The 11,684-nt window shown below is 37.0% G+C and overlaps 1 protein-coding gene across 1 annotated transcript in view; it reads right to left on the minus strand.

The window, feature by feature from the left end:
- The window catches only part of IMPG1 (interphotoreceptor matrix proteoglycan 1), a gene marked incomplete at its 3' end in the record, with an annotated part of 53,480 nt that overhangs the window by 39,732 nt on the left and 2,064 nt on the right, over positions 1–11,684 (minus strand). The gene's annotated exons all lie outside the window — the stretch shown is intronic.

Consider the following 11,684-nt stretch of genomic DNA (forward strand, 5'->3'; position numbering starts at 1 on the left):
CAGGGGAAGTGAAGCATATCTCTATCAGCTTACAGTGCAAAAAGGTAGCAGATAAGTAAAATGAGAAATAGTTGTATCTTAAATCTGAACTCTTTTAAGATAATCTTGTCTTTCTTTTGAGCTTCAGGGCACATCAGGTTCATAGTCTTGAACACAATCCCAAGAACTTGACCCTGAAACATTTGCTTTTGAAAGATGACCAGGAGTTTTATTATTTTTGGGGAATGAAAGAGCTGTCTCTAGCCTCCTTCTTTTACTCCACAGTGCGCTCTATCCTTCCCTCACATAAACTGAGGGACTAATCAGAAAAAACTGCAGTTATGTTTCTTTGCCACTCGATAATAGCTCCTGCTAATGCTCTGGTGTAGTACCTCAGGAGAACTTTAACCATTTCACAGAATCACAGAATGTTAGGCACTGGAAGGGACCTCGAAAGATCATCTAGTCCAATCCCCCCGCCGGAGCAGGAAAAGTGGGCAAAGTGGGACAGACACGGTAGAAAAAAAGTGAGTTTGGCGAGTGTGAATTGAAGATCTAGGCTTAAGTTTTACTTAAGGAGTTATTCGGTTATGGAAAGGATTCTAGAGTGTTAAAACAGCCTCAAGCACAGGAACCCTCATCTTAAAAAAAACACATAAAAAACAAGACTCATTTGGTTTAATTTCCTAGATTTTTGTGATGCAGTATTACATGACATAGCACCTAAAATTAATGTAAAAAAGTTCATGACAAAAATAGCATAAAAGGTACACATTTAAATGAGCTGAAATACGGCATTGTCTAGAATCAAGTGATAGGAGGAATTAGTGTATTTTACGTTATCTTCCAAAAGTTTGCATACATGTTAATAAAGGTGTTAAAGCTAATTTGGAAATATCCACTTTAGTTGCATTTTCATACATTGGATATATTCATTACAGTTGAAAAATAAAAATACAAACAGAATACCGGACATTTTGAAATAAAAGTGTAAAACTTGTAGATAACTGGAAAATATTAAGGGAGAAAATGCAAGAAATTATATATATGTGCCTGAATGCAGATGAGTCAACAGCAAAAATCTGCTTTGAAGAATGGTTCAAAATCTTGTAAAAGAAGAATAAAATGAAATAATAGGGTTCAAAAGGGACAAGTTCAGTGAGAGTACTACTATCAAAAAACCCTAAAGATAAGAAATAATCAATTTGCTGGAGAAAGAAGAACTAAAAGTAAACACTAATTATTATGTTCTTAAGCAAAACAAGGAGAAAATAAGAAGGTAAAAGCACATTATCTTGGCACTTTGGAAATGTTAATTAAATGTTTAAAGGGAATTGAGCAGATAAATAAGAGAAAAAAAATTGAAAAGCATACTTTACATAAAGAATATTGTTTGTGGTAAAAAAATGGGAAAAGTTCTATCATATATGACAGTATACACACGTGTGTGTGTATATATATCTTTTGATTCTTATTTTGCTTCAGAACGAACGTTCAGTGCTTATTCTGTAGAAATCATAATAACGACTTATATATTATCAGGTAGGTGGTACTCTGGTGTGGGAAAAAGTCAAATTTTAGGATGTTAGGTAGTGATAGGACTAGGGGGAATGGATTAAAGTCAGAGATGAATCAGTTCAGATTGGATGTTAGGAAGAAGTACTTCACCATGAGGGTGGTGAGACACTGGCACAGGTTGCCCAGAGAGATGGTGGAAGCCCCGTCCCTGGAAGTTTTTAAGGCCAGGCTGGATGGGGCTCTGAGCAGCCTGATCTAGTGGGGCATGTCCCTGCCCATGGTAGGGGGTTTGGAACTAGATGATCTTTAAGGTCCCTTCCAACCCTGACAATTCTGTGATTCTATGAATGCTTGATTATGATTAATATTGTATGAAATGAAGGCAAGAGGTGATTGTTATTGCTTTGTAAAGCATGTCAGAGGCAACAACCTGTAGGCCTATAGATGTCTAATTGTTGTAAGGTAATTTAAAATTATGATGCACTCATGTAGTGTTTGTCATTAAATGAAATGGAAGTAATTTTCCCACAGTAGTGTCAGATCATGGACCATAAACTGCAGCAAAAAGGAATTTACCCTGTGAAAACGTGGCTCTGGCTCCATCAGAACCACAAGAGGCCAAACACTGGATCAGTTAAGACAGGGAGTTATTTGAATGATAATGGAATGAGAAGTGCTGGAGCATGTCAAAAACTGAAGAAGAGTCTGCCTGTCTTTGGGGAAAGAATGAGCTGTTTCCAGTCTCCCTCTTTTACTCTGCAGAGTGTTCTATGTTTCCCTCAAATAAACTGAAGGACTAATCAGAACAAACTGCAGAGAGATGGTGAAGCGTCCCCAAAGAAGGGCAACAAAACTAGTGAGGGTTCTTCAGAATGTGTCTTATGATGAGCAGCTGAGGGAACTGGGGTTATTTTGTCTGGATAAAAGGAGGCTGAAAGGAGACATTATCTCTCTTTACAACATGAAAGAAGGTTGTGATGGGGTTGGTGTTCTTCTCCAAAGTAACAGATGATAGGATGAGAGAAAATGGCCTCAAATTATGCCAGAGGAGGTTTAGATGAGATATTATGAAAAAGTTCTTCACCAAAAGGGCTGTCAAGCATTGGAACAGGCTGCTGAGGAACATGGTTGAGTCCCCATCCCTGGAGGTACTTAAAAGATGTGTAGATATGGTGCTTAGGGACATGTTTTAGTGGTGGACTTGGCACTGCTAGATTAATGATTGAACCTGATGATCTTAAAGGTCTTTTCCAACCTAAACTATTCTATGAGAGTGGACGATCCGACACAACTGAAGTCTCAGAGTACACGCTTAAACGTTCTAGAAGAAAATACCAAAAATCTACATGGAAAGTAGTCAATTGCAAGTCTATAACATTTTACAAGGTATATTAAGTGTGATAGACCAGCTGCCCAGGCAGTCAGACCAACTGGGGCAGAGGATTTTGTTACTAAGCTCTTTGATAGCTTTTGTATGGAGCAGAGACCCTTACTGAAGGATTTGCGTCTTCCCCAGGATTTACCCCTAAGTCATTAACTTGAATTAAGAATTATACTATTCATAAGACTGACAAAGGAGATTCTTCTCAACTGCTTATTGTGATGACTTCAAACTCTGTGTGTCAGGGTAACTCTTTGGACTTTTCAGTCTGCGACAGTGACTGTACATTATCCGTTTCCAGTCATAACTGTTCTGCTAGCCTATTCAGAGCAGGTATAAATTTTATCTCTTTTTCCCTTCAATTTCCACTTCTTTGTGGGAGGAATCTGTTGCTTATTGTAGTAGATTTAATTTCATTTATATCTTGTGGTTAATAAACTTTCCTTACTAGAGGAACTTTTATTGTCATCAATTCTTGAAATCACGTTTTTACCAAACTTAAGCAAAATTTGCATTGGAGAAAGAATCAGTCCCTTTCTCTACATGATTGTCCAACACTTATTTACTAATAGAAGAAAACCTAGTTTTTGGTAAAAAACATAATTTGGTCCTAATTCTTCAGACCTATGCTTTTCCCGTGTCTGAGGGAATTGTGAACTGAGAAATTTTTACCCAAGATTTCCAGATGGTTCAGCCGTATACTTTACTATAATATGCCTCCATCTACAACTTTTTAGATGCTTTGCTTTCAGTGTCCTGAGTTGAAAAAAATAAAGTGACCTATGCTATTATGAATTTGGACCCATATATCTCATCTGATCCCTATTCCTTTTGCCACACATCATAGTAATCGAGTAAACTGAATGGTACATATTTTACAGGGTTCATCATCTGTTCATGTAACCAATCCCAATAATAGCCTGTTTTCTTAAAATAAGTAATTTTTGTAATTTTGTATTTGTTCTCATTTCTTTTTTGAAACAAACGTATTAAATTAGTATATTCAGTGCTTACCCTGCCCAGTTTGACTTTTTTTTTATTTAACTCTGTTTCACAAAGATGACTGTCTCAGTTTTACCTTTAAAAGGTATAAGATTCTTAGTTTTCTTAGATACCTCTGGGCAGAAAGGCAGATAAGGGTCAAAGTCTGGTAACATTTTATGTACTTTAGCTTAATCTCTGAGTTGCCCTAAGCAAAGCTATAACTCTCCTTCTTTATTCTGACGTGAAAGAATCTGCAGCATTGTCCCCATCTTCCAGGTGACATACTTGAGAAAAAAAGTGGAGGTAGTTTTACCAGGGTGATCTATAGAGTAACTGTCAACCATTATTAAAATTTGTAGTTCCTGACCTCTAATTTCAAATTTAGACAAGAATAAAAAAAGATTTTCAAAATACGATGAAACAATTTTCAAAATATAGTGATCTTATTTGACATAATTATTAAGTGCTTTGACATCCATACAGATCTCTCAAGCTCACAGTACAGGTCTTCAAGTTTTGTTTTCAAGCAGATAAATAATATTCATTTCTCAACTTAAAAAGCTGACATCCTCAGAATTAGGTTGGGCCTCTCCCCTGGGTCTCTTGAGATCGGCATTATCTGATTTATACCCTCACAAAAAGAACAAGGCAGGAGAGATTGCAAAGGTGAGAGTTCCTATGTGTTTTTAGTAATCCGCATGATGATAAAGGAAATGTACATCATACTTTAACTGGATTCTACGAAAAAAGGGATTAAGGCCCTTCAGAGAATTGTTCAGCTTTTTTTAAAAAAAAATAAAATTGCACTTACAAACACAGGAGCAAGAAGCTTTTATTCATACATTTTTTAATAACTGTAGTGAATGCTTTTTCTTTGTTCACTTCTATCTGTTAATAGTATCAGTTTTAGGAGGTGTCTAATTTTGGTGTGGGTTGTTCCTGTTTTTTCAGGAATGTAGGCAAACTCTGTGTAGGAATATTTACCTACAGCAGTAATTTGGAAGTGAACTTAGATCTGCTGGACCTTAGAAAATTAAGGAGTCATTGTTTACAGAGACAAGAGTTTAAAGTATGGTAACTAAAGGTTTTGACAGCAAAATTCAAGGTGACATCAGGACAAAACTGAATAATTCATCATTAAAATCGTGACAAGGTTTGGTATGTATGAAAAAGCAGATTAGTCTGAGAAATAAGTCTGAAAAAATCAGGACAGAGAGTAATGTCTGAATGATAAATGAGACATTGCCTGAACAATAAAATAATTCTTAATTAAAAGACTAAGCTTATATAAGGTGAACTGCCAAAATAGGATGATGAAAGCTTATCAAAGAGAGTTAATTAAACAACGATCTCATAGATCTGTTGTTGTCATCCAGTGAAATGTACAGCAAGGCCAACGACCCCTATGTTGGTAATTCAACCAGTAACAAAATCGAAGATGACTGGTCAAGGAAATGTGATCTTGAGATCTATGAAAGGGGTAATCACTGTAAATACCAGATAGTGCGTAGAAAGTACAAAGAGACATAGTATCCTGGGCTCTTCACTTAGAGATGGTCTTCTGTCATGGGAATAGTAAGGATCTCAAGTTCTAATGACAGCTCCCAGTGACAGACAGGATGCCCATGCCATGTTCTCTCCTTACATTCCTTTTAAACTCTCTTTTGCACCACATTGCCTCAGATCCAGTTGCATGGGAAGGGTCTCGAATCAGCAAGGTCAGATTAAAATACGACATGGCTTTATCACTAATTGGAAGTATAGAACCTGTGTATGGCTACTAAGAGCAGCATCTCTCTTCTTCCAGAGAAGCATGCAACAACCTCTATCTTCCCATACAGATGTGGAAGTAGACACCCTTTCCTTGTACTCTTGCTGAAGTTCAGGGGTGCTTTAAGAACTTGAAAGTATGGAATCACATATTGGAAAAATTATTACTAGTATTTAATCTGTTCAAGTCTTGTCTCTGAGAGCTCAATGTCCTTAAACACAGGATTATATATCTCGCGTGTACTTTTCTTTGTGTCCAATATATCTGCACACAAAGACCTTCGAGAGGAATTGCTGAGGGGACTTGGCCTCAACAGTTGTCACTTTGTGGTGGGTAGTGGGTCTTGGCTAGGAGCTAACTGGAGTAGCTGAAGCTACAGGAGAGAACTCAGTTTGGATCTCACTTCTTCAGGTTTAGTGCACTTAGGCAGTGTATTGCTGGGTAAAAGGGCAATATCTGCTCCTGTGTGATGTTTTGCTGAAAGATAAGGAGCTGACCTTGATGTCTAGCTTCGGAAAATGAACCCTGGCTGGAGTACCATGCCTATATTCCTAAAAGAGAGGAAGAAGGCTAAGACAATTATATTAAAAGTAATTAATTTTAATTCCTTAAAATGAATATTGATAATGGTGAGCTTGGGAATTCCTATGTGGTATGCTTTTTTGTGTGACTGTCACTCTGAAATCTCACGAAATAATAAAATTGGCTGTGAAATGAGGCCTGAGTATCTAATCGTCTCAAAAAGCTGTGGGGCCAGGTCCAGGCCTCCAGCTTGGAAGACCCTCTGTTCATTTGGCCAATGTCCACTAGGATACTTCCTGCACAAGTACCACAAAATTGGTTTCTATACACTCAGCACTACAGAACCTTTCACGTACCTACTATCTTGTATCATGTGAGGCTTGACATCACCTTATAAGTCCAGGAGGTGCCAGGCCCTACTTGTGGATTGGGGACTTTGTACTGAATCAAAATAAATCTGATCCCTGAATCTCTTGCTTGGATTCAGCATGACAATACATCATCTGCACATGTTCACCAGCTGTGCTCAAGCTCTTTGTGACACAGGAGACGAGCTCCAGTCTCCTGTTTAAAAGATTAGTTACATAATTTTCAACCTTTTGAAGATAATGTTCGTGTTTTGAATTAGATCTGCACCAGGAGATTTTCCTTCCTGAGAACTTGGGAAAGCAGTGAGTTTTCACAAATCCTGCTTCTTGGCAAGGATGCGTGAAGATGCCACTTTAAACATTTATGGAAGATGAAGAATTTAGTTACTGTTAACATAGTACTTAGATAAGGCAAGATTTCCATGAATCCTTACATGATATATTCTTGTCATTACCCTTACCTTAAAAATACTAAATGTTTGGTTATAACGAAACAATCTACACCTGGGAACATATATGGAAATAAATCTGGAGAAGAATGTGATACATTATTTTGAAATACATGCTATAGAAATGACACTAGTAAATGTCTAAATTTTAATAAAAATCCCAAATCTTTTTGTTTTAATAGTGTAACTTTCAAAGCTAGGAGATGGCATTAGATGATGGTTCTTTTGCAGAAGTCTTTAACCTGGATTTATATTTCAGTACCAAAGATCACTGTTGTTATTATCAGTGCTCTTGTTGTTATTATCAGTGTGAGAAATTTCATTTCTGTAAATAGATAACACTGAGAAACTAAAATAGATGCCATAACCCCTCAGCTGTTCCTCTTCTTCCAGACACACAAATCATTGTGGTTTTCTATGCCAAGTGGAGAAACACAACTGTGAAATTAGCCAACTTCAGAAAGAAAGCTAAGAAGATAATTTGAAACAATTTTTATGAAATTTATGCCTAGGCTCTATAATAAACATAATTTTTTCTCACTTTCTAAACAGACAATTTGGTAACATCTTTTAATTATGCTAGCTAGGCAATTCATGGCAAAATAAATACAGTGAAATACCTAGCAGTTATAGATGAGGATAAAAAACCATAATGTGCCACTGGTACGATTCTCCTGCTTTTCTGAATGTAGTTGTCACATACTGACTAACAATAGATCCACGTTCACAGTAAATACAGTCAATAGCAACTACAAATATGGCTGAAAACATGCTGAAACCACATGCTAAAAGCTTTATGAATCAACACATACGATTTTGACATATTTCTTTCCTACCTAAAAGAGCAGCATAAGAAACTCATGTTTCCCTTGACACTGTATGTGTCACTTGGGTAGAAATACGTGTCGTCTCTTTCAGATGGGTAAGTGCAAATTCTGGTGAAGAATCCTCCTTGTTTTTCATCTACTCTTCCAACCTCTGCTGCTGGAATTCATAGAAGATATCAAAGGCCAACATCTGAATCCTGTAACAGTATGCTTAAGGTTCGTGACCCAGATTAGAAACAGTATTGAAAAATGTTTGGTTTTAAAGTTGACATATGAAACCTGTATTTATTTGTATTTTCTTGACCATCTTAGAAGCATTTGACCTGAAGTGCTGTTCTGCTATCTAATATAGTTTGCATCAAAGAATGCAAGAAAATGCCTTAAATGTTTGAGTGGTTCCTGGAGGGATGCATCCAATCTGCTGTGATAAAACACTTGCTTGAGCCCCTCTGCTATTCATTTTCTAATCAGTCTTACTCAAGATGTACAATCATCCTCTGAGAAAGTCAGTGAGACAGGGTAAGTTCAAGTTCCAGCCATATTTTGCCAGGTATATCAATATTTCAGCAACTTTTATGGTGTGAGTCAGAGTGGCAGTGCAGAATGGGCTTACAGAGGTAACTATGTTAATAAATATGACTATGTTTAGGATGGTTGGCATATAAGAAAGCTTGCAGGAGCTGGAAGCCACAGTGGTATCTTTTTGCTTGAGGAAAGATTTTATTCATTGTTTAGTGGCACTCATCCTGCAATACAATCTATAGTTTCTGGCTAACTGTCTCCACCTCATTTTGACAGAGAATGACTTGGACTTAACCTCAATTAACTTAGGTCAAGCTGCATAGAACAAGTTAGCTTGGGAGGACACCTGGAGGTCACCTAGTCCAATTCCTTGCTCTAAGCACAGCCAGCTTCTGACATAGATGAAATCAATTCAGTTTTGAGAGAAAAAAGGAAAGGGAAAAGAAAGTAGAACTATCTTAATTTTGTGCTGTAACCACAAAATGGAAGATAAGTGCATTACTGCTTCCTGCCTAAACTGCTTGGGCTTCTATGATCTGTGTTGACTTGTGTATGAAAGATATACCTGGAGCATACTGAAACTGGTATTTCGGGTAACAGGATTACCAAGATAGTTAATACACAATTGGATAAAGTCCTCTCAAGAGGTATCGAAAGATTCAGTGGCCAATAAGAAGGTAATTTTGGCTGTGCAATGAAGTAGAAATTTAAAAGCCAGTAGAACGTCACCACTGAAAAGATGACCATGGTGGCTTAAATACAATTAGCTGTGTAACTATGACTCTGAGTCCTACGGACTCACAGACATCTATGTGACTTGGCAGTTGACTTGAGAATCAGCCTGATCAACGCTGCTGTTGTCTTGCTTTATGACTGCAATGCTTCTTGCAGGTAAGGGCTTCAGTTTCTATGTCACACCTCAGGTCCTCATGCTTTTGTGAAACAAGAATGATAGTGTTAATGCTGTCAGACAGGTATATGGTAAGATGAAAACTGGTGGTATGCTTGCATAAAATAATAGGGTGTGCTACAATTACGTAAGGGTTTATAAACACGCCTACGCTGTGGCAGATATGTTACTATTCTGAAGTGCCTGTCCAGTAAATAGCAGTTAATAATGACTAAATGCCAGTATATAGGTATATACAGACAGATAGGTACATAGATATTCTTTTTAGGAGGTGTGTTTTCGATATCACACATTCCTGAGGGGAAGAAGTTGTTTGAAACACAGTTGGACTTGCAAAGTGCAAAGCACATAGAATGTGAAGGATAGTGCACCTAATTCCTGCTAAAAATGGAAGAATTTTGTGACAGGGAATGAGCAGAAGACTCATTTTAATCCCAAAGTGGCTGTGATTATGACAGAAGTAGAAAAGCAAAGGAGAAATGTATATTTTAAAGTATCAAAATGCAGTAGAATGCATGCACAGTTTTCCTTCTTGGAAGACAGAATCATAGAATCACAGAAGCACAGAATGTCAGGGCTTGGAAGGGACCTCAAAAGATCATCTAGTCCAGCCCCCCTGCCAGAGCAGGATCACCTACAGTAGATCGCACAAGTACTCATCCAGGTGGGTTTTGAATGTCTCCAAAGAAGGAGACTTCACAACCTCCCTGGGCAGCCTGTTCCAGTGCTCTGTCACCCTCAGAGCGAAAAAGTTTTTTCTAATATTTTTATGGAACCTCCTATGTTCCAGCTTGTATCCATTACTCCTTGAAGATGAGAGTGCATCTGCTACATTTGATGAATGCTGGCTGTATCACTTAGTGCAATGCTGAAGCCAGGAGGACAGCAGAGTTGACTGAGAAATAAAGAACATAATCAATAATCTGGATTTCTAGCAGGTTAAGACTCCAAGTCAAGTTACTTTATTGTATCCTATAAATTAATGTCCTGAAGAGGGAAAAAACCTCTTACTATAAATAGTGATCATGTTGTTTACAGGTGTTTTCATAGCAAAAATCCCACACATCTAACTGTTCATTCACATGTAGTTCACTAATAATTATGGTACAAGTGTGATTATATCTGGAATTAATCTTTAAGATTCAGCAACAATATTCTAGTATTTTTATTCAAGTTTGGCTTTTAGCAAGTCAATATGTAAGACTAAACCTCATATATGCTTACATGTTACATTTGTTTAGGTAGTGAGAAAAAAAGTTAACTTTTAATTTGTTTATAAGCACAACCAGGAAAATTAACTTTAACTTGGTAATTCTTATTTTATGGATAAAAGTAGAAAATAGTGTAAAAAGCAGATGTCTTTTTTTTTTTTCTTTCTTTGAAACTTTATGTTCTTTGATTTCCCTTTCCCTTTGGCACAAATTTGCTTAACTCTTTTTTCAAGGGCAATTATAATAATGAAGATCTGCAACACTTACCGCTGAATTGGAACAGCTAAGCGGGAAGGGGTAAGTCAGAATGAATTAAAGTGATTTCACAGAGCACACACAAAGCCTTTGTGTCCTAAAGAATGGCTGAGTAGATAGCAGATATTTGTTTGCTGAATAAAAAAATAACACTAAACAGCCTTGAACCCTCTTCAACTCCCTTACATTCTCAGTATGAAGTGATAGTAAGTACCCAGCATCAATGTATAGTTTGGGGAGTTCAAAGCTCCTCTGTATTTTGCTAGCTAGTCTGGGTTTTCAGTGGTTTACAATTCCACAATTAAAAATTACTCTCCTGTCATACTGTAGATTTTTTTTCTGTTGCAAAGATCTTATGCTCCTCACTTTCTCTTCCTATTATCAGATACACTTTCTGTCAGGACAGTGGTAAAGACAAATTCAAGTCTTGTGGTCACTTTCTGAATTCTGGCACTAGTCATGGCCAAAGATAAACACTCTATCTCTAAAGTCTGTATTTTGCTTCCTACAGTTTCCTGTTTGTTTACTATGGAATTGGACAGCCTCCAAATGGCTGGGAAAAGGACTACTTTGGTCCTAAAATAAGGATGGGGAGGAAGGACCAAAAGAATTTGCTAATCAAGCCCCACTTTTGTTAATGCACTTTTTGTTAAATATAAACATGAGTAAATCAGGAATTTGAATTTGAGATACTTTTGTGATGAGGAAGAAAAATATCTGATTAAATAAACTGACTCTAGAGATTATTAACCCTGTATTTTTTAAAATGGGATTATTTTATATCTCAGTACCTTGTTTCCCAGTCTGTCACAGTTGACATTTAGTGCAAACTTGTATAGACATAAATGCCTCAAATCATCTGTTAGATCATTAATGAGTGATTAATATAAATATTCAGACTATTGGGAGAGCCTGTGCACTTTTGAAGATATTTTCTGGAAGTATCTGACTCTGATGCTTGGTCATAAAGTAGCAGTTCTGGGAGAA

Source organism: Apaloderma vittatum, unplaced genomic scaffold (assembly GCF_000703405.1).
Source record: "Apaloderma vittatum isolate BGI_N311 unplaced genomic scaffold, ASM70340v1 scaffold3891, whole genome shotgun sequence".
Lineage (NCBI taxonomy): Eukaryota > Metazoa > Chordata > Aves > Trogoniformes > Trogonidae > Apaloderma > Apaloderma vittatum.